This window comes from Pangasianodon hypophthalmus, chromosome 11, assembly GCF_027358585.1.
Source record: "Pangasianodon hypophthalmus isolate fPanHyp1 chromosome 11, fPanHyp1.pri, whole genome shotgun sequence".
Classification (NCBI taxonomy): Eukaryota; Metazoa; Chordata; class Actinopteri; order Siluriformes; family Pangasiidae; genus Pangasianodon; species Pangasianodon hypophthalmus.
In genome coordinates this window covers 15,789,648-15,814,967 of record NC_069720.1, presented here as the reverse complement: position 1 = coordinate 15,814,967, position 25,320 = coordinate 15,789,648, and the positions used below count along the sequence as shown (strand labels likewise).

At 38.7% G+C, this 25,320-nt stretch overlaps 1 long non-coding RNA gene across 2 annotated transcripts in view; it reads right to left on the bottom strand.

Moving 5' to 3' along the window:
* Window positions 1-10,008: 10,008 nt before the first annotated feature.
* Window positions 10,009-25,320, bottom strand: part of LOC113533795 (uncharacterized) — a 42,460-nt gene continuing 27,148 nt past the window's right edge. For both annotated transcript variants that reach the window (XR_004579097.2, XR_004579098.2), the window contains exons 3-4: window positions 23,538-24,614; window positions 10,009-11,219 (exon numbers count right to left, since the gene is read on the bottom strand). This is a non-coding gene — a long non-coding RNA (uncharacterized LOC113533795). The remainder of the gene's footprint in view (window positions 11,220-23,537; window positions 24,615-25,320) is intronic.

Here is a 25,320-nt window from a genome sequence, read left to right as displayed (position 1 = left end):
ATATTACTTGAATCTCCCAGTATTGTTAAAATGAAGATCAAATGTCCATATGTTTATCTATGTTAAAAAAAACACAGGCTTTCATGGGGGTGTCTATATATATATATATATATATATATATATATATATATATATATATATATATATATATATATATATATGTGTGTACATTGCTTTGCTTTTTGTGTTCTCCCCTTGAGTTAAACGAAGCATATATTATCCAACACTACCCAATAAAATGCTCTTTATAACTCTTTATAAAGTTTCTTTATAACTGGTTACCCCATTTACAGACATAACATATTTTAATATTTTAACAAATTTTCAATTTTTAAACAAATTTTACATTTTTAATTAAATAAAGAAAAGTGTCATGGTGAGTAACACCCATAGACAGTCAAGATGTTTGCTGCAAAGATCTACAAAGCCTCTAAAGGCAGAGTGGATATTTGAGTTACAGTAGACTTCCTGTCATCATGAACAGGTCCGGCCATTCTCCTCTGCCCTGTGTCATCAACAAGGTGTTTCTGCACACAGAACTGCTGCTGCCTGGATGTTTTCTGTATTTCGCACCACTCTGCGTAAACGCTAGAGACTGGTGCGTGTGAAAATCCCAGGCTCTTGATTGGCTGATTGGATAATCAAAAATGCCACCAGTTTGCTGCTCATTATTCAAGCAAGCACATCAAATAAAACACTATCACAGCTGAAACCATTATATTACATAGAAACTTTGATCACTTTGAAAAGAACTTGGGCTAAAGGCAATATCATGGATCCTAATCCTGAGACTGCCTTCCACTGCACATTATAGTGTATTATAGTGTATTTCCTGCTTTAACACACTTGCTTTATCTCATGAGGAAGTGAAAATAGGTGCCTTAGTGAGGAAAAAACACTAAATATGCAGCACAGAACCAGACGCTGGGAGTGGTGATGGTACACAGTGTCACATTACTGCCACCTGCTGGTCAATTAAAGTAAACGCAATTTACTTCCACTGATCAAATATGTCACCGATAGAAACCATCCACGACGATTTTTAGATAATTTTTTCAACATGGAATCTAAGAAATCATCATCTCAGGCAACAATATCTCATTTTTACAGGGTTTCTTGGCTGGCAGTTGCTGCATTTTGCTCTTAAATGAGTAACAGGGTTGAGGTTTTTTTTAAAGCATAGAATTAGCAAATTCATAAAACGTGGTTAATTAGCATCCATGCTAATGGCATGGGGACATTAAGGACATTCTAGTGATTTACTCATTAGAAGTCATTTATTCATTAGAATGAGTAAATCAATAATGATCTACAATTTATAACCTACAGTGGCCTCGCCAGTCAATATCACTAGATCATAGAAAATCAAGAAAAACTAATGAGACGACTTCCCATGCAACTTCCGGTTGAAAATATGACTTGTGGAATATTCCAAATATTTCATAGAGATGATTGTGTGTGAATGTTGTGGGACTAAACTGTACTTTTTTCTTTCTTTTTTTTTAATAACCTGTAATGGCCAGCTAGACAGTATGTATACCTATAGCTGTACATTATTATGCATTATAAGTTGTTGATGCATTGTAAGCAGTGCTTATAACACACTATAACACCATTACCAAAGAAACCATGCACTTACACTATACTTCTTTGGTATTAGTGATAATGTGTTAGAAACATTGCTTATGTCTTCTGTTAACAATTTAATAAGAATGTTGTTAACAGTTTATAACATGGCTATAAACTGTAATGCCTTTTCATAAATAAATATAACAATGTGAATAATGTCTTATGAATGCATTATAACAGGTAAGGAATGTATATGTTATAGGTCATTATACCTATGGCCTTTATAGAAAGTGTTAATAAAATAGATGATAAGTGAATAAGTGAAGGCAGAAATGTGACTTTTTATTTTGTGACTGGATCACTCTAATTAAGCACTGGTAGCACACAACATATATCTGTCTTCCAGCTGATACTGATAGACTTACAGTAACTTACAGTCTTACAGTAACTGCTTCACCAAACAAGTGCACTTTAATAAAGCACTCGTTTAAAGTCTCATTAGAAACTAAGAAGGTCTTGGAGGAAACAAATTTCCGTCCAATGACAGAAATCTCTGACAGTTTTGACCTTGTGGGGACATTTGGCTCGACCCCATGAGGAAAGCAATCTTTTTAAAACTGAAACTTTCATTTATAAAAAGTCAAAAGAGTATTGTAAACATTATTTTAACATTTACCAAAACTTCCCACAAAATATTCACCAAACTAGAGAATGAATGAATGAATTAATTAATGAATTAATTAATGAACTGAAACATGCAAACAATCAAATATATTTAGAATAGCAGGTCAAATTATTATTTCTCTTATTTCTGGTTAGCAGCAAATGTTCATAAATCAGAATATTTGCAGACAGTGTTTCCCAACGCACAACTGATGATATGGTTAACTAGTGTAACCTGAATTTTATGTGAGACAGAGCCTTCTTTTTCCTTATCTTCTCTACCTCTAACTCTGTTCTTCTTCTGTTTCCTCCATCCTGGTCCAATGTGCAGCTGATAAGTTTTATTAATGTTTTTCATTCATGTGTGTGTGTGTGTGTGTGTGTGTGTGTGTGTGTGTGTGTGTGTGTTTATGGCCAGTCCTCCAGTTTGGAAGCACAACCCTTGGCATTCCATATAACAAATTACTCTGTGACTTTGTCTTTTTCCAGAGCAGGATGATTCAGGAGTTTAAAAATTGTTTAGTGCATGTGCTGGTGCAGTCAGTGTTCTTTCACTGATTGACAAATGTCAAATACATTTTAATACTTAGTTCTCCCAAAATATGGCAACAGAGTTGAATGTGAAAGAGAAAGATGTTCTTTCAGGTGGCGGTGTAAAGGGTTTGTAATGTTAGTAAAATCCAGTTTCTATCCAGTGGCTACAAATAAGTCACAAAGAAGAACTGAGGGGAGTGCAGAAAATAAAAACTATTATTATTATTATTATTATTATTATTACTATTATTATTATTCATTCATCTTTCATTATCATTTTGATCCTGCTCAGGGTTATAGTGGATTCGGGAACAGTGGTCACAAGGCAGGGAAATTCAGACTGGATGAGGCGCCAGTCAATCTTCTTAGGACACTATGTACACACACATTCACACACTCATTCACACCTAGAGGCAATTTAGCATAGCCAGACTAGCTACCTGTGTATTTTTGGGAGGTGCATGGAAGCTGGAGAACTCTAAGGAAACCCACGCACACACACACACACACACACACACACAGGGAGAACATCAAAACTCTGCACAGACCCGAGCTCCGAATCAAACCAAGCATCCTGGAGCTGTGAGATGCCAAAGCCCTTGGAGGGATGCTGTGCCACCATGTCTCCTCATTATCACTGTCAACATTTATTAATGTTATTATAATTTATTTATTTTATTACTATTATTATTGCAACTAAAGGATCAGAAATTCCTCCCCATTAGTTAGTATTTATTTAACTCAAGTAAGTAAGCAGATATGTGGAAACATATATAAACTGTTAAACATAAAGTTCATTCAGTTGCTGCAAGATTTCAGTGAAATGAAGGAAATGAAGACTGAAAAAAAAACCTGTAGGTGTTGTTAGCAGTTCCTCTAGGGGGCAGTGCTGTGTGTTTAATGACCACTTCATCCGCATCACACTCTGCCCTGAACTTGACCTTGTAAGAACAATGCAGCCTCACTGTGTGGTGGGAATTACATGTAACAGCATTCATTAACAAATATCCTAATGTGTTATCTGCAGTAAGACAGTAAATGATCGTTTGGTAATCTATATTTAAACTTCACTCAGGCACTCTGCATATATATTGCACCCATCTTTCATCTGCCTGTCTGTGTCTTTCCAGATCAGACACACTGTCTGATCCCCTCCACATTCCCCATATTTACACTCAGGTGCTTCATGTACACTCACACACTCAGGGTCTCTGCTACTGATCTACCAGCGGTGGTCTGTAAAACCAGAATTTTCTCTGAGACAAGTAGATCTAGTGTTAAAGCCCCAGACTCTGGAAGTCATTCCTCAGTGTCTCTGAAATTGTTTTTCTTGGTTCTCTTTCAATATCCTACTCAGGTGTGCACAATTTTTTTTTTTTTTCATTTTCCTTGTGTCCACCTTGAGTATGAAAGAGGTGCTAAATAAAAAGTAAAAACGTTATTATTATTATTATTATTATTATTATTATTATTATTATTATTATTATTATTATTAATGTTGTTGTTGTTGTTGTTTGTGGTGGTGGTGGTGGTGGTGGTTGATAGGATTGATTGTGATCATAAAAATATGATAGTTTAAATAGTTTAATATTATTCTAGTTATAATAAAATGGTGTGATTATTTGGCTCTGAACGTCCCTTATTCCATATTAATATCTTGTGGTGGATTCTTTTATTCCAGATTGAACAGGAAAAACCAAAAAACCAAAATGATACTGTAAGGACAGTGTATTATAGTAAATATTAAAATGAATAAGATGTGCAGGATCTTGTTTTAATGTGTGGCTTCGTGCTTTTTAACTGTCAGCATGAAATTACATTTTTATTAATTAAATTGCACCCTAAGTGAAAAAAAAAACTAAAATAGGCTATATTTTACTAAATTTACTAAATCCAATTTCTTTTATAATAATAATAATAATAATAATAATAATAATAATAATAATTATTATTATTATTATTATTATTATTATTATTATTATTATTATTATTATTATTATTATCTAAAATGATAGCCTGTGTTTATTTGTGAGATTGTTGATTTCTACCTGGCAGTGACGAGGTAAAATAATAAACACTTGCAATAATGAATGGTGTTTGTAGATGATGAAATAATCCATATCACATCCCCTTATTTTCCCATCTCTTATTTTCACTCCGACGTTTGCACACACTCCTGCTTCAGCCCGGGATGAACTGTGTGTCTGTTTTTATACGTTACACACTGTAATATTGCTGATAACAAATGAATATAAGCTATGAGATAAATATATGGGGTATTTAAAATGCATCTTACACTTATTTAATCTATTCTAAAATCACCCTTTTTGCTAAATAGTGAAGTGAAGCTGATTGTGCTTCCTGAGCTACATCCTTAGTCACTGTGTGAGTGGAGGCTGATGGAGGAGGGACGGTTGCCATAGGTACCTGGCATCGTGCCAGAGAGGTATGAAAACCTATTTGCATGTATTTAAATGATGCATGAATAATTTACTAGAGAGGCCTCAAACCCGGGCATCAATAGGCAGACACACACACACACACACACACATGCAGACCACATCTTGTCCACTGGCTGTGTGGGAACTGAGAGGAGGTCATTACAGAAGGATGGAGGCGGAAAAGAAGTCTTTTAATGAGTCAAGGCTGGAATGCAGCTCTGGAGGAGAAACAGCAGCGCGTATTGTCCTGCTTTTCCTCCTGTCTCCCTTTATTTTCACCTCTCTCTGACACTTGTTTGCTAAAATCTTTGAGCAGGGGAAATGATGGAAAAGTTATGGAGCACTTGTGCTTGCTGGTAGAAAAAAAACCCCACCCTTTTCACAGCTGAGTCCGGCTTTTCACAAAGCAGCCCGGAAAGTGTGGGTTTGCTGTGTCGAACCTTCAGCCGGCGTTCAGAAATCTGAGCTCTTTAAGCGCCCTGGATGGCATTATGGGCCAACAGCATCAGCCTTTTAAAGCCGACAGGTAAAAGCAAGCAGCAAAAACAACCCAAAAGGTGCATGAAATCAGTGATTCACCCAAGACAATAAATTCAGGGAAATCCTTATTTTATGCAGCCCCATAATTCCATACACTTGTCCCTGTCACCTCAGCCCACTCCCTGTTTTCCGACAGTCTCGTTAATTTTAGAAGATGGAGCAGAGTGACGGTGCTGGTGCTGGTGCTGTGCAAGCGGCGGGGTCGCGCTTTACCCAAAGTCGCTCGCGCTCTCAGCCAATCACGCGCTTCCTCCATCCTTTTGTTCCATCTGTAGGTGGCCTACATTCTTCCAGAGCCCATACGACTTGGACATAAATGACACATAATTGACAAACCCTCTCCACAACCTCTTGGAAAATTAAAATCTGAAGATTATAGACAGCTTTTAGCGACTGCCACACTCACTCATGCACTGCACCTTTTTTTTTTTTTTTTTTTTCAAGACAAGCAGTGATTATACGAGATGCATTAAGAAGTAATGGGATGCACTATAGAATGTGCCATTCAGATGGAGCCTGTGAAGGGGGGAAAGAGCCTCCAATTTCACTAATAAAAGGCTAGACAAAGAGAGTGAGGAGGGAGAAAAGAGAATAAAAGCAAAGTGGGACATGCATCAGGTTTTTTTTTTCTTTTTTGTCTCATGCACATTCATAGTGGACATCAATAATGCACATATAGTCCCAGAAAAATATTCATTAAACCTAAATTATAGAACTACTCCTAAAGCTGCTCAGCATATAAACATACACACATCCAATCTGAGGAGCTGTTTTAAAGAGAACTGAAAATCCACAGTTGGGCTGCAGTTACATGCTTGTTTAGAGCTTTAACATGCACCTTTCAAGGAAAAAGAGAAAGGTGCTAAAGGTACAAAAGGTCTATGGGGTACCACCCCAGAAACAAGGAAAGGTACAGTGTAGTACCTTGTTCCTGCAGGAAAGCAGCCTCTTGTCTTTTATGATGTATCAGAGATGTATGGTTCTGATTTCAGATAGATAGATAGATAGATAGATAGATCAGGACGAGACCTCCGTTAGACAAACTTTTATAGTCCTTTTAGTCCCTAACCCTAACCCCCTTAAAAAATTAAGAAAAACATAGAAAAAGAAAGAAATTGACCCTGGTAGTACAGATTTATTTTACAAGCAAAAAAAAATTATAAATTTTATTTAAATGTGTACAGTAATATTTAATGAAAAGTAGTAATATTTAATAAAATAGTAGGTATTTAATGAAGACAGTGTTTTTTCTTTCTGAACTTTCCTCTCAAAGAACCCATTTTTAATAAAATTGTCACTATATTCCAGTTGATTCCAGGTGGTTTCTGTTTCCACCCACTGTAACAAAAATAAATAAATAATAAATAATAAATCACAGACCCCTTGCCTTTGCTTCAACCCATTTTGAGAACACTGGTTCTAAATCATCTAGTCTCCTCTAAACTATCATCAAAACTCATCATATTAGTCAACGTCTTATAAGTGGATCCGACATTTTCTGCCTAATGGATTCATTTTCTCATCTTTGGCATTCCCTTAGGCTGTACTTCACGAGATTTCCAAACAACAAAAGCTTTAATTTAAATGAATTCTATATAAATCTATTTATTTAATAACTACACAGAGAGAACATAACGTTAAGTGAGTAAGCTAAGCTCACGTGACAAGATTGAGAGGTCAAAGTGTGGAGTTAGAAGGTTGCTTACAAGATGTTGTCTTCACCTTGTAGTAACACACACACACACACACACACACACACACACACACTGCTCAATGCAGTAAGGGAAGGTGAGGCGTTTCCCTCAATGTGTGTTAGAGTGACGTGTTCCACAGAGCTAAGGAAAGCCTTCAGGACCATGTGTGTGTGTGTGTGTGTGTGTGTGTGTGTGTGTGTGTGTGTGTGTGAATGCGAGGCCATTCAGAGGCGCGCGCGTATTGGAGCGTACAGGCCTGCATGGTTTTGCATGAGAAAAGCTGGGGTCCTGTGAATCTTCTGCTCCCTGTGTGTGTGAATTCAATAGCAGCAGCATGGTTAGCATGACAAACTGCACTTCAAGTTCACAGGCCTCCTTCCTTTACCCCCCCCCCCCCCCCCCCCCCCCCAACACACACACACACACACACACACACACACTCTTACACACCCCTCCTCCCCAAAACTACAGGGCAAATTCTGCATGAAAATTATAATCATATTTATGATAATACAAGACTGTAACTATTATTATTATTATTATTATTATTATTATTGTCATTGTTGTTGTTGTTGTTTGTTTGTTTGTTTGTTTGTTTAGCAAATGTTATATGCTTGATGTTAAAATATATATCATATAGTCACATCATATAAAAATGTGAAAATTTGAGAGTAAAAAAACTAAATCACATATACATTTTAATTTAATTTTTTATTTATTTCCAGAATTATTTAAGCAAAATACTAGACTATATTTAAATTTACACCTGTTATCTTTAGAATTATTTTCAATAATGAATGATATTAGCTAAATGATTCAAATGAACAAACCTCTTAAATATGTGAATGCTTCATCATTTCATGGATATGTTTAAAATCACATTCATATTATATTTTGACTTCAGGGTGCAAAAAAAAAAAACCAAAAACAACGATTTGCCCTTGGCCACTGTTTTCCCTCCAAAATGAAAACCTGTCATGAATAATGTCATCAAGATGGTCAACAATATTTTCTATTCATTTGAATAGCTGTATCAACCAGGAAAATAAACAAAACTGTTTATTCTACTAGTCAGTCTCTCAGTTATGGGAATAAGGGAAATTGGAAGAAAAACAGGATAATTGTAAAAATGGCAAGATACAATGCTAATTGTATTTTTATTTTCATTATGCTTTTTTTCATTATGCTTTTTAAAGAATGTTTTAATATGGGATTTATTCTGCTGTATAAAGTCATATGTGCATTTTCAGCAGAGATGGAAAATAACCTACTCTTTAAACAGCTGCATTTCTGCAAGTACAACCATGAAACTTTCTTTATTATATTTTATTGATATAGGTATAAGTCAAAATATTAGACTGAATAAACAGGAACAAATCTATTTCATAAATGTGATAAATGTTCAGGCACTATTATATAAGCACACTCTGATATTACACACTTGTTATATTTTTCATAACTTGCTTAAATGAAAGACTGAGAATTTTACCTCAAGATGTCATGTCATGATGCATATTATCCAGTTTAAACCATGTAGCAGATCTCACAAATATGCATTAAAGGAATATTTCATGACCAAACAACTGTCTAACATAATAATTGTGTGATTATTGAAGTCAATGTTATATTTTTAGGGCTGAGAAGAAATGCTCTTATGAAAAAAAAAATAAAACAAACTTTGTATTTATTAATTGTAATATACCAAAAGACATATTGTGTTGTCATCGTTAGTCATTTTTGGCGAGATTGTGATTCTTATGTGGGGTTCCTCAGCAGAAAAACTTCTCTAAAGATGCATTAATGGGAAAGAAAATGATGCAGAATAGGACTGATTATCATGATGGTACTTCTTTCTGTTGCCTGACATCACCAGTGTGAGCTAGCCTCGCTAATAACATGGTGCTAATGTGTGAGATCTTCTCACCTGCCCCTCCCTTCCTTGAAATGGCAGAGACAGTAAAACCATGTGGCAGAATTACTAAAGAATAGTGAAAGATGTGTCCAGACTGATCTGTTCAGAGCTCCATATCTGTGCAGTGGATAACCGTGGGGAGGGGTGTGTGTAGGTGTGTGTGTGTGTGTGTGAGTGTGTGAGTGTGGGCTGAGTGTTTCAGCCCTAATCTCCCGGGCCATGTTGAAGAAAAGGCCTGTGCTGTGTGGCTTTATGCTGCTGAGAGTAAGAGAATCTGCCATGCTTGGTAAGCACGTGTATCAGGCCATCTCACGGCCCACTGGACGCTCCCTGGGTGGCCCAAACTCCCCTCCACTCTCCACTGACCCGGGCCTGGAGGAGGATAATCTCTCTTGCTCAATGTTTTCAGGCCAGAGCCACGCTCCTGGGTCAGGATGTGTTAGCGAGACACAGGATGAGAGTGGATGTGGCGGGTTTGGACACAAGGGGCAGGTTTGAGTGTGAGCATTGGATTGTGTGCTGTAGGGCACTGAGGTAGCTTCTGTAGAGGAAACAGCGTAGAAAGCATGATCGCCACTGAAACAGGTCAGGAGGGAGTGTATGTGTGTGTGTGTGTGTATGTGTCTTCACATCCAGCTACTTCGTACGAACATGGCAGCTTGAGAACACTTTATTTAACATACATTACACTTGGTATACATCAATTCTTCAACGCATTATGATTTCCTCTTATATGATTCATCTATACACAAAACCTCATTAGACCTACTTAGGTTTATGCATAAATATTTTTTTACAGAAAAAAAATCAAACAGCACAAAACATTTCACATAAAATAAAACATTATAGACCAGGCTTTTGAAATTCCTCAAAAAATGTATTTAAATCTTAATAACATAATTTAATATTTGAACACATTTGAATATTAATGAGCGTATAATTTTATGCAGACACAGACACACAAACATTAGCACGTTACACTGCTTCGTTACACTGCGAAGTGCAAAAAAAATCATTCATTAGGCAAAATATATTCATTTGTTTACCCATGGAAATAAACATTTATTTGTGTTTCCCTGTCACTAATAATGAGACACATTTTATACCGTATTGAACAACCATAAGTTAAAAAAAACACGCAACACAGAATAAATTCAGGTTTCACTTTTATTGTTAATTCATTCTGCATAATTAATTTATTACTACAATATTCATACTGTAAACACAACTTCAACAAATATCAGAGATTATGCTATAATTAATGTATGGCGATAAGGATATCACACTTTGTACAAGCAGGTTTTGCTTTTTCGTCTTGTATGTCTGCTCTTAAAAATGCAAATAGGTCTGCAAATAATATCATCATCTGTACCTGTGTAGTACTCTATTAACTGTACAAATATTTCAGATTTCCCTAGTATGCTATACATCATACAGGTTAGACACGATAAAAAAAAACATACTAATGGGGGGAAAAAAATCAAACCTACTTGTCAATTTGTTGCAACTGAAAAAAAAAATTAGAACATAGAAAAGAAGTAATTTTTTTAGCTGGGAAACCAGCTGCAGTCCAAGGTTTATTTCTTTCATTGTAGGTGCCAATTAAAAAAAAGCATTTGAAATGGTCTATTTGAAGTTTATATGTATGCAATATCACAGCCTTTTCTATTTATGCTGTTTAAATTATGATCAGAAACTTACCTTGTTGAAATACTCACCAGTATAAAAGGGGCACAAGCAAAATTCTGTAAGCAATCACTGACAGTAAAATATCACTGATGTTATCATTTTCATCCTGCAGTGGGTCAGGGCTACAGATCTGAAACACACCATCCCGGGAGTGGCTCTGAACAGCATTCATAACTCCTAAAAAAACAAAAATTAAACATACAGTATGTACCTAAGTAAAACACTGTCTATATGCATCAACATCTACATGCACATTTATGGATACATGATATCTATGTTATTTATGCAATTGTACAATGTATAGCACAGTATTGTTGAATTCTCAAATTTGATTGGTCACAAGCTGTTGATTAATTTTTTTTTTTTTATAACAGCAGCTCTGACAATAGTTTCAGCTCTAAGGTTTATATTAATGTGCTTGTTCTAAAATGTTATTGTTTCTATAGAAATAATATATGTTACTATACACGAGATATGCTATTGTTTAATAAAATTTTTTTAAAAAATGCTTAGTATTAGCTAATTTTGATGTGGTATAAGAGGGATAAACCATGTCATGCTGTCAATCATGTTTTGGGAGTCCACTGTTGATTATTTTCCTATAACATAATTTTCCTATTTCCTATTTTCCTATATATAATATAACAGCACACCCTTCTTTACATATATTACTATATAGACATACAACTAACAATAATAATAATAATAATACTGTACATGTTACAATACACTGCATGTGCATATATAAAAGAATGAATATCAATATCTATTGTGAAACTCTAATGGTTTAAGGTTGGGTGACTGGGCGGGCTTTTCCATTACCCGAAGCATTCCTTCCTCCTTCCTATTTCCTCTCCATACATATCTAGTACAGCTTTGATTTGTGGTTAGGGACATAAGGAATAAAACATTATGGAGAAAATTATTTTAAAAAATGAGCAAGATGCTTCCAATGAGGTGGTGAGCAATGGGTAGATATAAGGAATAATAATATACACAGTTACGTATATATTGTATGTATTGTATATATTGTATGTATTGGATTCATATTAATACACAGTTCTTCCAAATTATTGACTGTGTAGCTTTAAAGGTGTGTGTGTGTGTGTGTGTGAGGATGAGGTGTGGCTACAGTGCAGAGAAAGGTGGGGGGAGGGAGCTGACTGACAGCACATGGATGCTGGGGAGCCTCAGATGATGCTATGCGTGCGTGTCTATAGCCACCGCCACGCCAAAACACAAGCGGATGCGGATGTGTGCATGTGTGTTTACAAGCAGATAGGTCGAGGGGCGGGGAAGCAGAGTTTATCAGCTGTGTGGTTGACCCCGAGCCTAGAGCCAGACAGGGGTCAGGGGTAAGACTGTCTGGGCACTGGGTTTGACCCCAGGCTCTACCGTGTGGATGGGACGAGTGGGGGGATGGAGGGACTTCTGGTTCCAGTCTAGGGCCCTTAATGTTTCCTCTGGGGACTGGAAAGCAGACAGGGAATGACCGTGGCTGCTTATTCATCAGCACTTAGCACCGTGGGCTCGTGTCTGCTTCGTCACGGTACACAGTCATGCATGCACGCAGCAATATGATTAAAATCAAATACAATGCCTATGATATGGAGTGAGCGCCATGTATGTGTGTGTGTGTGTGTGTGCGTGTTATCAGTGGATCCATTATTTCAAGAAGATCAAATATAGCAGCAGAACAAATCATAGAACAAATCAAAAAACGGTCTACAGTCCACTGCAGCAGTGGAGTCACGAAGGGGAAGAACAGCACAAAGCTGTAACAAAATCCACAACTTCAAATGACAAGAATAAAGGAAACATTAAAAAATGTCCATATTTTAGTTACAAAAGCATCACAAGACTCACACAAGCTGCAATATTCATAAACACAAGCAGCCCACAGCAGAACAGATTGCTATCTGATGAAAAAGTGTGGATGAAGCATTATAAAACGTGGACCGTACCAAAATAAAAAGTGAGCCAGGCTATATTTAGGCATGGAGAGCCTGTGAAGCAGCAGAGCCTCCTACCAGGGAGATGTTGAAGTGACTGATCTAATGCACAGTGTTTATTTGGGTCCATCTGTAAGTGTTAATTCAGCCCTGGCCATTGTGTTGTGTTCACTAACCAATAACCTTCCATTTGATCATGATCCAATATAGAATTTCAGACAGTTAATACAAGAAAATGTTTAAAACTGAGACATGATTTATAGTTGTTTTAGTATAAACTCTATTGGAATATTCTGTTTGCTTCATTTTTTAAAATTATTGTGATGTCTCTTAATGACCAGATGTTTTATCATATCCTGGTGTTTTTTTGTGCTTACTGCCTTCCTTTAATAAGAACAAATGCTTATTTTAGGAAATATGGATGTCATCTTAGATTGGTGGTGAAATTAAAAACTTGATAGCAGACTCAGACTCAAAATGAGACGCTGCATTAGGAGATCAGTTTAATGTATGCGGTTTGTGGTTGAGGAAAAGAGGGTGGGGGGTTGCACCCTGTCTGAGACCCTCTCAATAGGCAGAAGGGGGCTTCGAAAAGGGTGCGTCTACCCACCAGGAGGGGGTGATGGGCATTTTTTGAAGAGATGGAGAGAGGGGAGATTGCTAGGCCTCAGTTGAGCCTGTCGTGCCTGATGTCCCATTAAGAACTGGAAGCATGGCTGGGGGAAACTGGTTAAACCCCCCCGAACACCCCCCTTCCCCCTGCCTCCCAGACTGTTATTTAAGCCAGGCAGTTGGTGGCATACTAATTCTGCTCCACACACTCGTGAATCAATCCCGTAAAATAAAGGAGGTACAGGAGACATATATTATCAAGAGCAAGTAAATAAGTATTACTTATTTGGAATGGGGTTTTACTGTTTCAAAGGTTGGATGCCAGCATGGGTTTCAGCTTGGTGCCCTCGAATAAAATGATCAACATAACAAGGAGCTGAATTTTTATTCTCACACTTCAAAAACACGTCAGAGCCTTCGGAGGAACAAAAAAAAAATCATATTTTGAACCTGATCAAACACTATAATGTTATGTTACTGTCTAATTTTGTTTCTTTTGCAAAAATATGTTTATGAAAGTGTCGGAAATGTTTGAAAAATCGGACTGTTATTTTTTGAGAAACACGTCAATGTGGCTACAAGGGAGTGATAGTGTCAGCTGGTTGTGGACGCACAGGTTTTGAAGCAGGACAGTTTGTTGATTTTCTGAGACAGTTTGTCCTGTTGGTCTGTCTGCCTGAAGTTCTGAATCAATCCAGGAAATACAGAAGAAGTCACATTAAAAATACATGGCACTGGATCACAGCTCTCCTGAATGAAGATTTGTAGAGAACTTACCATGTGATCAGTTCACCAGGACTAAGACTGGGAGCTAAAAGGAAATCTTGGACTGGAAATAACAAGACTATTTTACCGTGGAACTGAACATAGTGGTATCTGGTCATCTGCATTGCTTGGCCAGGGTCAGTTAGGAAAATCCACTTACCAGAACACCTGTACACCTGCTCATTTATGCAATTATCCCAAGAGCCAATCATCTGGCAGCAGCGCAATGCATAAAATCATGCAGATACAGGTCAAGAGCTTCAGTTAACATTAAACATTAAGAATTGGGGAAAATGTGATCTCAGTGAATTTGATTGTGGCATGGTTGTTGGTCCCAGATTTGAGTAAATGGCTGGTTCGAGCTGACATGAGAGCTATGGTAACTTAAATAACCACTCTTTACAACTATGATGAGCAGAAAAGCATCACAGAATGCACAACACTTAAAGGTGGGCTACGACAGCAGAAGACCACATCAGGTTCCACTCCTGTCAGCCAAGAACAAGAATCTGCTGCTACAGTGTGCAGGCTCACCAGAACTGGACAACTAAAGACTGGAAAAAGACCAACTGCTGTCACAGTTTTCCAGTGTTTGATGTGAACATTAACTGAAGCTCCTGACCTGTGTCTGCATGAATTTATAAGTTACACAGCTGCAACATAATCGGTGATTGGATAATTGCATGAACGAGCAGGTGTATAGGTGTTCCTATTAAACTGTTCATACCAGTAAATTATACTATTAAACTGAATGAAGCAGAATTTTAGCATTGCTGTAACAACAGATGCATACCACTTGATAAATTAATAAAGTAAAGAAAAATTAAGATTATAGTACCTTGTATAGATGAAATTGTTGTTAGATAATACTTTACTGTTTAAATGGTTACTGTTTCTTCACATACTGCCACAACACATAGCTTCTGCGTAAAGGAGGGCTCATTGAATAACGAAAGAAAAGCTTTAAATAGCAAGTATATCTGAAATGCACAACTGTAGTCTATAGGGCTGGGTGATATAGTGCTATAATATTGATACTGTGATAAATTGAATTACGGTACACTTTTCCTGAAAATACTTACACTCTCAGTACACTCCCTGAAAATACTATAGTACTTTATGTACGCCATTATTCCATTGTTAATTACAATTTCATAGCGGATTGAACATTAAAATGTATTTATGTGCTGATTGTTACATTTTTCCTTCTGCTGATGTGATGGCGGGGGGGGCGGGAGGGGGCATACCACTGAAAGCATAATTTCTGAATACAGCATTACTTTTTTGCTGACACTTTGCATGTCATTTATAGTGAAAAAGTTCTTCAAGTATTGCAATATGACATCTTTGCAACATCACTCACCACTAATAATCAGTAGAAAGTCCTGCCAAACCTTTATGTCCACTCACTTTTGAAGTAGCCCCTGTGCCAAGTGGTGTTACAACAGAGCCTTTAATAAATATTTCATGGATATTAAAGAGTGTATCCTTTCAGATTCAATTGACCAGATAAGAGATTCAGCCACTTTGTTTAAGGTAGTTTTCCATACAACTCATCAGTCATAACAAGGTTAATTAAGAGTAATTAAGAGCTGTACAAGCTTTAATTATATAAGGCACAATGTTATTATAAAACTGTAATGCCAGTGGACACGGCCTGTCTAGCCTGAGGCTTCTGGTGCGAACTGAATGACAATGCAACACATAACCAAGTGGCATCCGTAGCAATAGAGACACAGTCCTTGAGCAAACAGGTCTATGAGACGTGCGCGCACAGGGGTGTGTGTGTGTGTGTGTGTGTGTGTATGTGTGTGTATGTGTGCGTATGCTGGGAGGGTAAACACAGATGATCTATTTTTGTTTTTTATTCCATACTCACAAAGCTATATTCTCAGCTCATAAGACGGCAGTGGCAGACTGAAGTGGAAACCTCACAGCTCTCTGCCTCCCTCATACACACACACACACACACACACACACACACACACTGCAGGCTATGTTGACACACAAATACGAGGACCCATGGTTCCAACCCCATTGTAGCCTACATTGTGCCTGACAAAAACTGCAAAAGCTAAGCAAAGGCTGCTGGAGCCATATGCACAGCTAGATTGTGCTCGGTGAACCTCATACAGTATATATCATATCCAACTCGGGATCATTTGAGGTTTAACGATCCAGATGCGTCTCAGACATATTTACATTTATACATCTAACAACGTATAAATGCAGCTTTCACTCTGCTTATTTCTAGCAGTGCAAATCCAACAGAACTGGTTTTCACGCTGTGAGCACTCATCAGAATATATTTGCATGCAAATTGTGCTATGTTGGCAGATAGTTTGCACCATCGAGAATACCCCATGCATGAAAATATGAGAAAAATGAGGCTAATATGCAATTAGCGGAAAGGGAGGTGATGAATCAGAAGCTCTGCGCTATATTTACCATAGAACAAATGTAGATTAATAATTACATAACTATAATAACAGCGAATTTAAAAAAAAAAACTGAAGGAATTGGAAACACAGCAAGAAGTAATAATAATAATAATAATAATAATAATGATAATAATAAGTTGTACTATAAAATAAGCTCTGCCAATATCATTTTCCAAATAATAAAGTAATTAATCCCAAGTAATTAATAGCATAATTCAGAAAAAGAGAAAAAAGACTGAAGGGATTGAGTGGGTTCGGCAAGGAGGAGGCGAAACCCCAGAGGCGGGCGAGTGTCAACCCCAGCTGGGCGGACATTTTGTTGGCATGCTGATAGGGACTTAAGCGGTGGGTGGGTGGGTGTGTGTGTGCCAGGCGAGAGAATGAGCTGAGGCAGAGGGGAAAGAGAGAGAGGGGCGCTCACAAAAGTGCCGTCACTAAGCTTGATTTCAGCAGGAGGAGCTGAGACGATTAGGGGGTACCGGGGAGAAACGACGGGGTGAAAGACGGGGGAACGCTCCATTGAGACGCAGCCATGGCTGCGAGAGGGGGATCTCTCTTTCAGACGAGCTAATGAAGCATATGCTGAGGTGAATAATGGAATCTTCCAGAGGGTGGGCCGCTGTCTTCGTCCGCTATTCACCAACTTGGTGCCTTTGGAGAGACGTGTCGTGACAGAGAGAGGGCCCTCCTCTTAAAGGGATATCATTGTTTACACAGCAGGGGAGGACGATGCGAATAAAAGCAATGCGGAGACAAATCGAACGTAAAACAAACCATAAAACCACATGTCAACCGGCTAGTCGCTCTTACAGATCTCACATTTCTCTCTTTCTCTGTAGTGTGTTGGAAGACTGCAGTTGAAATTGCATAACCTTGTACATGAAATACTGAGAATAACATGCACTAATACCACAGTTGACGAGGATTAGCCAAGAATTGTCCCAGAACAGCAGGGACGGGTTCTGTGTGCGTCATCAGTAATTACGTGTTATTACACAAATAAGAGCAAATAGATCTGGGGGTGCAACCAGACATGTCATAGGACAGAGCAGACAGGAGCCCCCTTTGACCTTGACCCCTAGGGTCCTTCTTCACCTGCTGTTCAATGGGGCTTCAGAGCAGCTGGGCCGTCTAGCCAGTGCCTGACAGAATATTTTACACTTTCGTCTATTCCCACGCTTGACGAGTAGGTCGCTGCTGCGGGCGGAACCGGTGTTTATGCAGCTGAGCGAGAAGCAGCAGCCATTTTTAGAACACTGGGATGCAAATATTCGTTCCTTATCAAGTAGACAACTTCTCCCCAGACTGCTTCTCTTGGCCTGGTTGTGCACAAAACCAGCCTCTGGCAAACAACTAGCTCTTTTTCTGTGTGCGTGTGTGTTTGTGTGTGTGTGTATGTGTGTGTGTGTGTTTGGCTGTGTATCTGCACCCCTCTCCTCTCAGTAAATGGACAGACCTGGGTTAGGCTGAGGCACTGTGTTGTAAAGAGAATTGCACTGAGAGGAGGGTTCGGAGTGTTTTCATTATGGCTAAATCTCAGACCTGACTCTTCAGCGTGGCCTGTGCCACCAAGCCGACAGTTTAATCATACAAACAGCACTCTGTTCCCATTTCCACCACTCTCCTTCACACACTCCACTCCCCGCTTCATAATTCCACACTCTACATGCTCCCCCGCAATGCCTGTGTTTTGGGGGCTTTAAAATGACATAATCAGTGACTTGGATAAATGTATGACTGTTTTCCCTCAGACTGTAATCAGCCCCAGTGAACACAGGTCCCGGTTTTTAAAGAGGCAGCACTGTTGTTTTTTTTTAAAACCTTCTTTCTCCTTGCATCTTACTGCAGCTCTTTTATAATAGAAATACATCCAGACAACGGATAGTTTATCTTCGGCTGAACTACATCCAGACAACGGATAGTTCATCTTCAGCTGAACTACATTAAATATCTTCTATTTATTCCTTAAGGTGGTTACAAACCACGCAGGAGATTACTTCAGGCCACATATTACAAATACACACAAGTCTATTAATAGAAAAGTGAACAGATGGAGTGGCAGGCTCTACATGTTTCTAGACCCCATGGATCATACACATCAAAGTTATTATAGCTTTACCACTTTAGAGGTGTACTGTAACAAGCGAGTGAACAAACAACAACTTACTTTTTCATGAGAAACACCATTTGGCACACCTGTCAAATATTCTGTTCAAAAATGTACAATTCATATCAATTCCACATACAGCACTGACACGCTTTAATCATTTAGGTCTGTTTTAGACATCTAGCACACAGCAGATCAAACCACTTGTCATATCAGGTGTATGAAAAAAGGAAAAGGCAAATGCAGCATGGGTCGAATTGAGCAATGGCAATAAATGCATTCAGCAACTATTACTTCTGTGGGTGAACTACATTCAATCAATATCCAAGCAAATAAAAGCACTGAGCACTCAGAGCTAAGGAACCCCTTGCACTGAAACACTGCAAACATTAAATATACGTGCCTCACATTATACTGAAGGGAAGCTGAACTCATGGGCTATTTCTGCAGTGCAGCATGGCATAAAAACTTGATTAGAAATTCTCAAAATAGCAGATTCATATTTTATAAATGATCTAATATATTAAATGTAGATTAAACCAAATATACGTGTGTCAATACAACCTTTATTTAACAACACTCACCATCCACTTTATTAGGAACACCTGTACATCTGCACATTCATGCAGTTATCTAATCAGCCAATCATGTGGCAGAAGCGAAATGCAAAAAATCATGCAGATACAGGTCAAGAGATTCAGTTAATGTTCACATCAAACATCGGAATGAAGAAAAAGCCTGATATCTGGTCTTCGATTGTGGCATGGTTGTTGGTACCAGATGGGCTGGTTTGAGTATTTCAGAAACTGCTGATCTCCTGGGATTTTCACACACAACAGTCTCTAGAGTTTACACAGAATGGTGTGAAAAACAAAAAACATTGAGTGAGCAACAGTTCTGTGGGCTCAAAGACCTTGTTGATAAGAGAGATCAGAGGAAAATGGCCAGATTGGTTCAAGCTTCCAGTAAGGATATGGTAACTCATATAATCACTCTTTACAACTGTGGTAAGCAGAAAAGCATCTCTGCACGCACAAAACATTGACCTTGAAGTGGATGTGCTACAAAAGCAGAAGACCACAATGGGTTCCACTCCTGTCAGCCAAGAACAGGAATCTGCGGCCATCACGGGCACTGACTCACCCAAATGGGACAGTTGAAGAAAAAACACCTGCTCTTTTTCCAGTCATCATTCTGATGTTTGATGTGAACATTAACTGAAGCTCTTGAGCTGTATCTGCATGATTTTCTGCATTGTGCTACTGCCACATGATTGGCTGATTAGATAGCTGCATGAATGTGCAGGTGTACAGGTGTTCCTAATAAAGTGGACGGTGAGTGTATACCAGGGGTTCTCATAAACCCCTTCATTTGTTTAATACAAAAAAATCAGCACAGATTTATTTATAAATACAACTATTGAAATATTTGTCATATTAGTCATATTCTGGCTATTTATTGGAGCCCTAGCCATATATATATATATATATATATATATATATATATATATATATATATATATTCCTGAACTCTCCACTGACAGAACACATTAAGTCCAAGTTGACATTATCTATCACCGGAGTTAGTGGGATTTCAATTAAACCGATTCAATTCATGTAACCATTCAAACAGCGTAATCACTATAACAACTCAATAAGAAATATAATGACTTTTGATAATAGTGGATCCTTTAACTAAATAAAAAATTCACAGACCCCCTGGCAAGGCTTCACACACCCCATTTAGAAAACCACTGCACGATACTGATCAATACAGGAGTCAATATTTATATGCGGTCTAATAGTACTTATTATGCTTATACTTATTATTGTGCCATATGGAAATTTTCATGCAATTAGCACTAATCCAGTGACAAATAATCAGATTTTTAAGATTTCTAGCTGTTAACAAACTTTCACACAGACCAGGGCTTTCAAAAATCCTTCACCCTTTCCTATGGAAATTTTTTTGGAGTTTGCCTCACACAAAGTTTTTGTTATGCACCTGTGGTCAGAAAATGTCAAGGATCTGTCTGAATCTTCCTAAAAGTGCGGAACCCCTTATTTTCAGGCCCCCTGAGTCTCTGCCCCCTTTTGGCTTGCTAACAGGATTTACAGTAGTTGCCTCGCTGCTTGGCTTTGTGTTGAATTATGCATAATTGCGCTAGTGTACTTGCACACATGGCTACAAGCATGATTAGCATAAAAGCTCTCTGTTTTTCTTTTCTTTATAAAGAACAGTGGGGGTGGGGGGGTGGGGGGGGGGGAGAGAGAATTTCAAGACAGAAAGAATGGCAAGTGATTTGTGGTAAATGTGTGTGTGTGTGTGTGTGTTCACATAAAGAGGCCATGGGGTGTGTTAGTTAGCTTATAAGGCTATATATAAGATTGTCTGACCCCAACTAAAAACATATGGGCTCCCCAGCTGCTGTAAATATGTAAATAGGGGGATGAGAGCCAGCCGTTTGACCCAGACGAGTTCTACATGACTGGGACCAGCCTAGACCAGACATACACCCCCTGCAAACCCCAATTATAAACCCCATCACAGCCTCATAAACCCCCACAGCTTCACAGCTTCAAAACACAAGAGAGCAAGTGATGGAAAGTGATTGTTCCGTAACGGATGATGTACAGTAAAGAGCTAGATTAAACTATATCAATCTATAAACTTTAATATAGACTGAGAAAACAAATACAATGCACATTTGAATCATTTCAGCATACTAAACTCCTGTGAGAATGTTTTCAAAATTAAAGATTTATTACATTTTATTCTTCTGAGGTGCCCTTTCTTAATTTTAGTTATGCAAGTTGGACAAATATTTAACAAAAAATGATTATCCTCCACAAGCCAGGTGTGTAAAATCAACAACAGAGGAGGTTTGTCTTTAAAACACTGGACAAAGAGTCGCAATGTTTTCTCTTTAAAACCTTGATATTATTTAGTAATCTACATCCTCAAAATATTTCGAAATAAAATTGACATTACAGCTTTTCTAGGTTAATGTATTTATAATCACAATTAAAGGGCAACTTTCAAACATCTTTAATTATATCATTACGTTGTTAGTTGAATTGAAAATAACATTACTAATAAAAGCATTAGTGTTCTGGTGTGTCCATCACACTAAATATATCAATAGGAAATCAGAGGAAGAGACAACTGCAAGTATAAATGGTTAAATTGTGGAATTAATGCCATTCCATAATAAAAGAAAATATTATGTAACCGCCATATAAGTGATATTATTAGTGAAAACTCAAACATAATTTTCACTGAAGAGAATTCTCAATCAAGAAAGTGAGAATGCTTTAAATTTAGGAGTTAAGGCCTATAAATGATCTCTTCTGTACAGCAGTCCTGTGAAAACAATCCCAATATGAAGCTAATGCAGTATTAAGGTGAAAGCACAAAGATTTTTATAAAACTCCATGCTTGTTTTTATAAAATAGAATTTTTTGTTACTCCAACAGCAATTCAAAACATTTTATCCTTGACTGAAATGTTTCCAAAAACCCATACTACATAATTGCAACTCATATTTGTAGAGGCCCAGTTGCATAAACTGCTACGGATCATCTCCCAGATTGCCTGATCTGCAGCACAGTAATACACATGTAAAGCGGTGTATTGTATGGAGGAACACAATGTAGCCTGGTGAGAGTGTGTGTGTGTGAAGGGTGAGCATTGCTGGGTCCCACGATGCAGCAGCGCACCAAGGCCTATGCTGGCGAGTGCTGCGCATGCTAATGAGGTCATTATGTGGGGCTGTGTGGAGTTGGGCCCTGCGACAGAGGGATTTGAGTAGCACCAGCTAGCTCAACTAGCCCAGGCACAGATGTCACAGATGGTACAGTCGTCAGGTGCTTTGTGACTGGAAAAGCCACGTTTCTCTCATTTAAAGCAACAGAATGCTAACGTGGCTTAACATAAGGACGAATAAATTGTAAAACAGTACAAAAGACATGAGTGGCAGGTACATGCTCCAAAGTGCTCAAAAGCCGCTCACAGTGAATCAGTGTGATTTTGTGTGTGTGTGTGTGTGTGTGTGTGTGTGTGTGTGTGTGGGGCTCGTCCTACAGTAACAGTTGGGCGAATATGCAAATGCAATTACAGACGATTTAGATGTGGGCACTGATTAAGCAGATGGCTGGTGTTCAGAGTGGCGCCATCTTGGGTAAGGAGACAGCTGGCAGACGGTGGCGGCCATTTTGTCGGTGGCGCTGCCAAGCTCAGACACTGCCTGGCATGTGTGTAGATGCTACGCTGGCGTTCTAGTGCATGATTTACTGTGGGGTTTGTGCCCAGTACACTAACAGCACTTTATGTAATATGCTGATTATAGCTAGGTTACAAATAAGATTACCCAAACATGACAAACGCAGATGTTAAACAAAGGAAAGGACACCGTGTTCAGTGCTTTATTGTGGTTTTGTGTGATTTTGTGAACCCAAGGGAAAGCCTGGCTTTCTCCCACAGCTGCTCCTTTATGAGATACAGCAATTCAAGTAAGTACACATGCAGTGTATCCAGAATTTACCATCATTCTGTGCCAGAGATACTGACTGAATTGTAACCAATGCCTAAAACAGACGAAGAACGGGAGTGCGCTTACCATTTCAGAGGATTAGACTCCATCATCTCCTAGTAAACTTCATTCCTTAAAGAATCCTTGGGGACTTGGCACTACTTTTAGCAACATAATCATTCCATTCACCTATGTTCGTTGTGTCTCATGGAAGGAAATGGAGCTTTCCAGGGAATGGCTGAAAACAATGAGTGACAAATTCTGGGAAAGTTTATTGGGTAATTTTGGTCCTAGATTTTGAGCTCAGCCTCCTCTACTTTGCACTCCCTCTGAATGTCATCTTATTAAAACCTGGTACTGTGGAGGTCCAGCAGTACTGAAGTATGTAGACAAGAGTGCCAAGCCTCTTCATGTGGATTAAAACCAAAGCCTTTTTAGAAGCTCTCAAACAGTGGTGAGGATTTTGAAAAAATCATCTAATTTAATCTACAACAGAAAGGCAAAAAAAATGTCGTCCAAAAAAGACAAAAGTTCAAGTTGTCCTCTCTTGCCAGCTCATCTGATGTAGAGGCTTGGAGGAGGGCCTGTAAGAGGGATTGTACGTCAAGCCCTCATTCAAACAGTCACTGGGAATGTGCACTCACAGTAAAAAAGGAATTGAGGAGAGGGAAAAAGACCTTTGACACTCTTTTTCTGTTCATTCTCCCGCAGACAAAGTTTTATCAAGTGGTGTTGGGACTGAAGGTCCCTCCGGCAGAACCACACACACACACTCTTGCTCTCACACATGGTCCGCCTTTGGCTGATGCAAGTTGACTGGTAAAGGGAGAGATGAGCGCTGGTGATCCCTTGGCACCATGGCCCGGGGCTGCGTCGCCCGACCCCTGGCAGCCTCTTCCCCCGTATTGATTACTCTGCTGAGGAGCCTGTGCCCGGTGGGTGCAACTGCCCGCCTCTGCTGCCCACTCCGTTGAAGCCTGGCCGGCCCCTGCTGTCTCCTTGAGACCCCGAGACACAGAGCCGGAGCCTCATGAGGAGAGGAAGAAGAGAGGGAGGAGAGGAAGAAGAGAGCCGGCGGCGGTCCACAGCTGTGTTCACCTGCTCTCAGTTCAGTCCTCCATCATCCCGTATTCCTACTCCCACTCTCGGCTCGTTCTCTGCCTCCTGCCAGCAAACAACAACAGATGGGGGGAGAACAAAAAAAAACAAGTTCAGCTTAACTTTCAATCTGAGTGTCAATCCATGACTTTGATCAGAAAGATGTGTAAGGTGGATGTTTTGGCATCTTCTCACAGTTTGTAAGGTGAACTTCCTGACCTCGGATTTTTAACATGCTGAAGTTGAAGATTTTTTGAGTTTAGGATGTCAGACTGAAAGAAACAGCCTGCCAAGTGCACTTACTGCCACTACCTCTGATGTTTCTTTGCTTGCAGTAAAAAGATTTTTGGCCAAAAATACTGTGCATTGTAAATAGAATATAAAAAGACTATACTTGTCACATCTGAAACAACTTCTTCTTTTAAGCTGTTATTGTGCTCAAAATTATTTAAATTATTTCAGAGGCCTCCTGTCAATGCAAATGATTGAGAGGGATAGTCTGATAGACTTCAGGGTCAATTATGTCTTTAAAAGCATTCCTCCCTCTCTTAGAGTAAAACAAAACCCAGAAAACTGGTGCAGTTTCTTTAAGTAAGATGAAATATAGAAGTAAATAATTTTGATAAGTTGTAGCAAGTGGGTTAGGAGTTGGGGGAAAAGGGGACAGTGCAGCTCAGATGGGCATGGGGTGGAACCGGGGTTGTGTCTCAGACACAATAATACTATTCATTGGGCTCAGACATGGGTGTTAACTCCCCTCTGGCTGTGCACA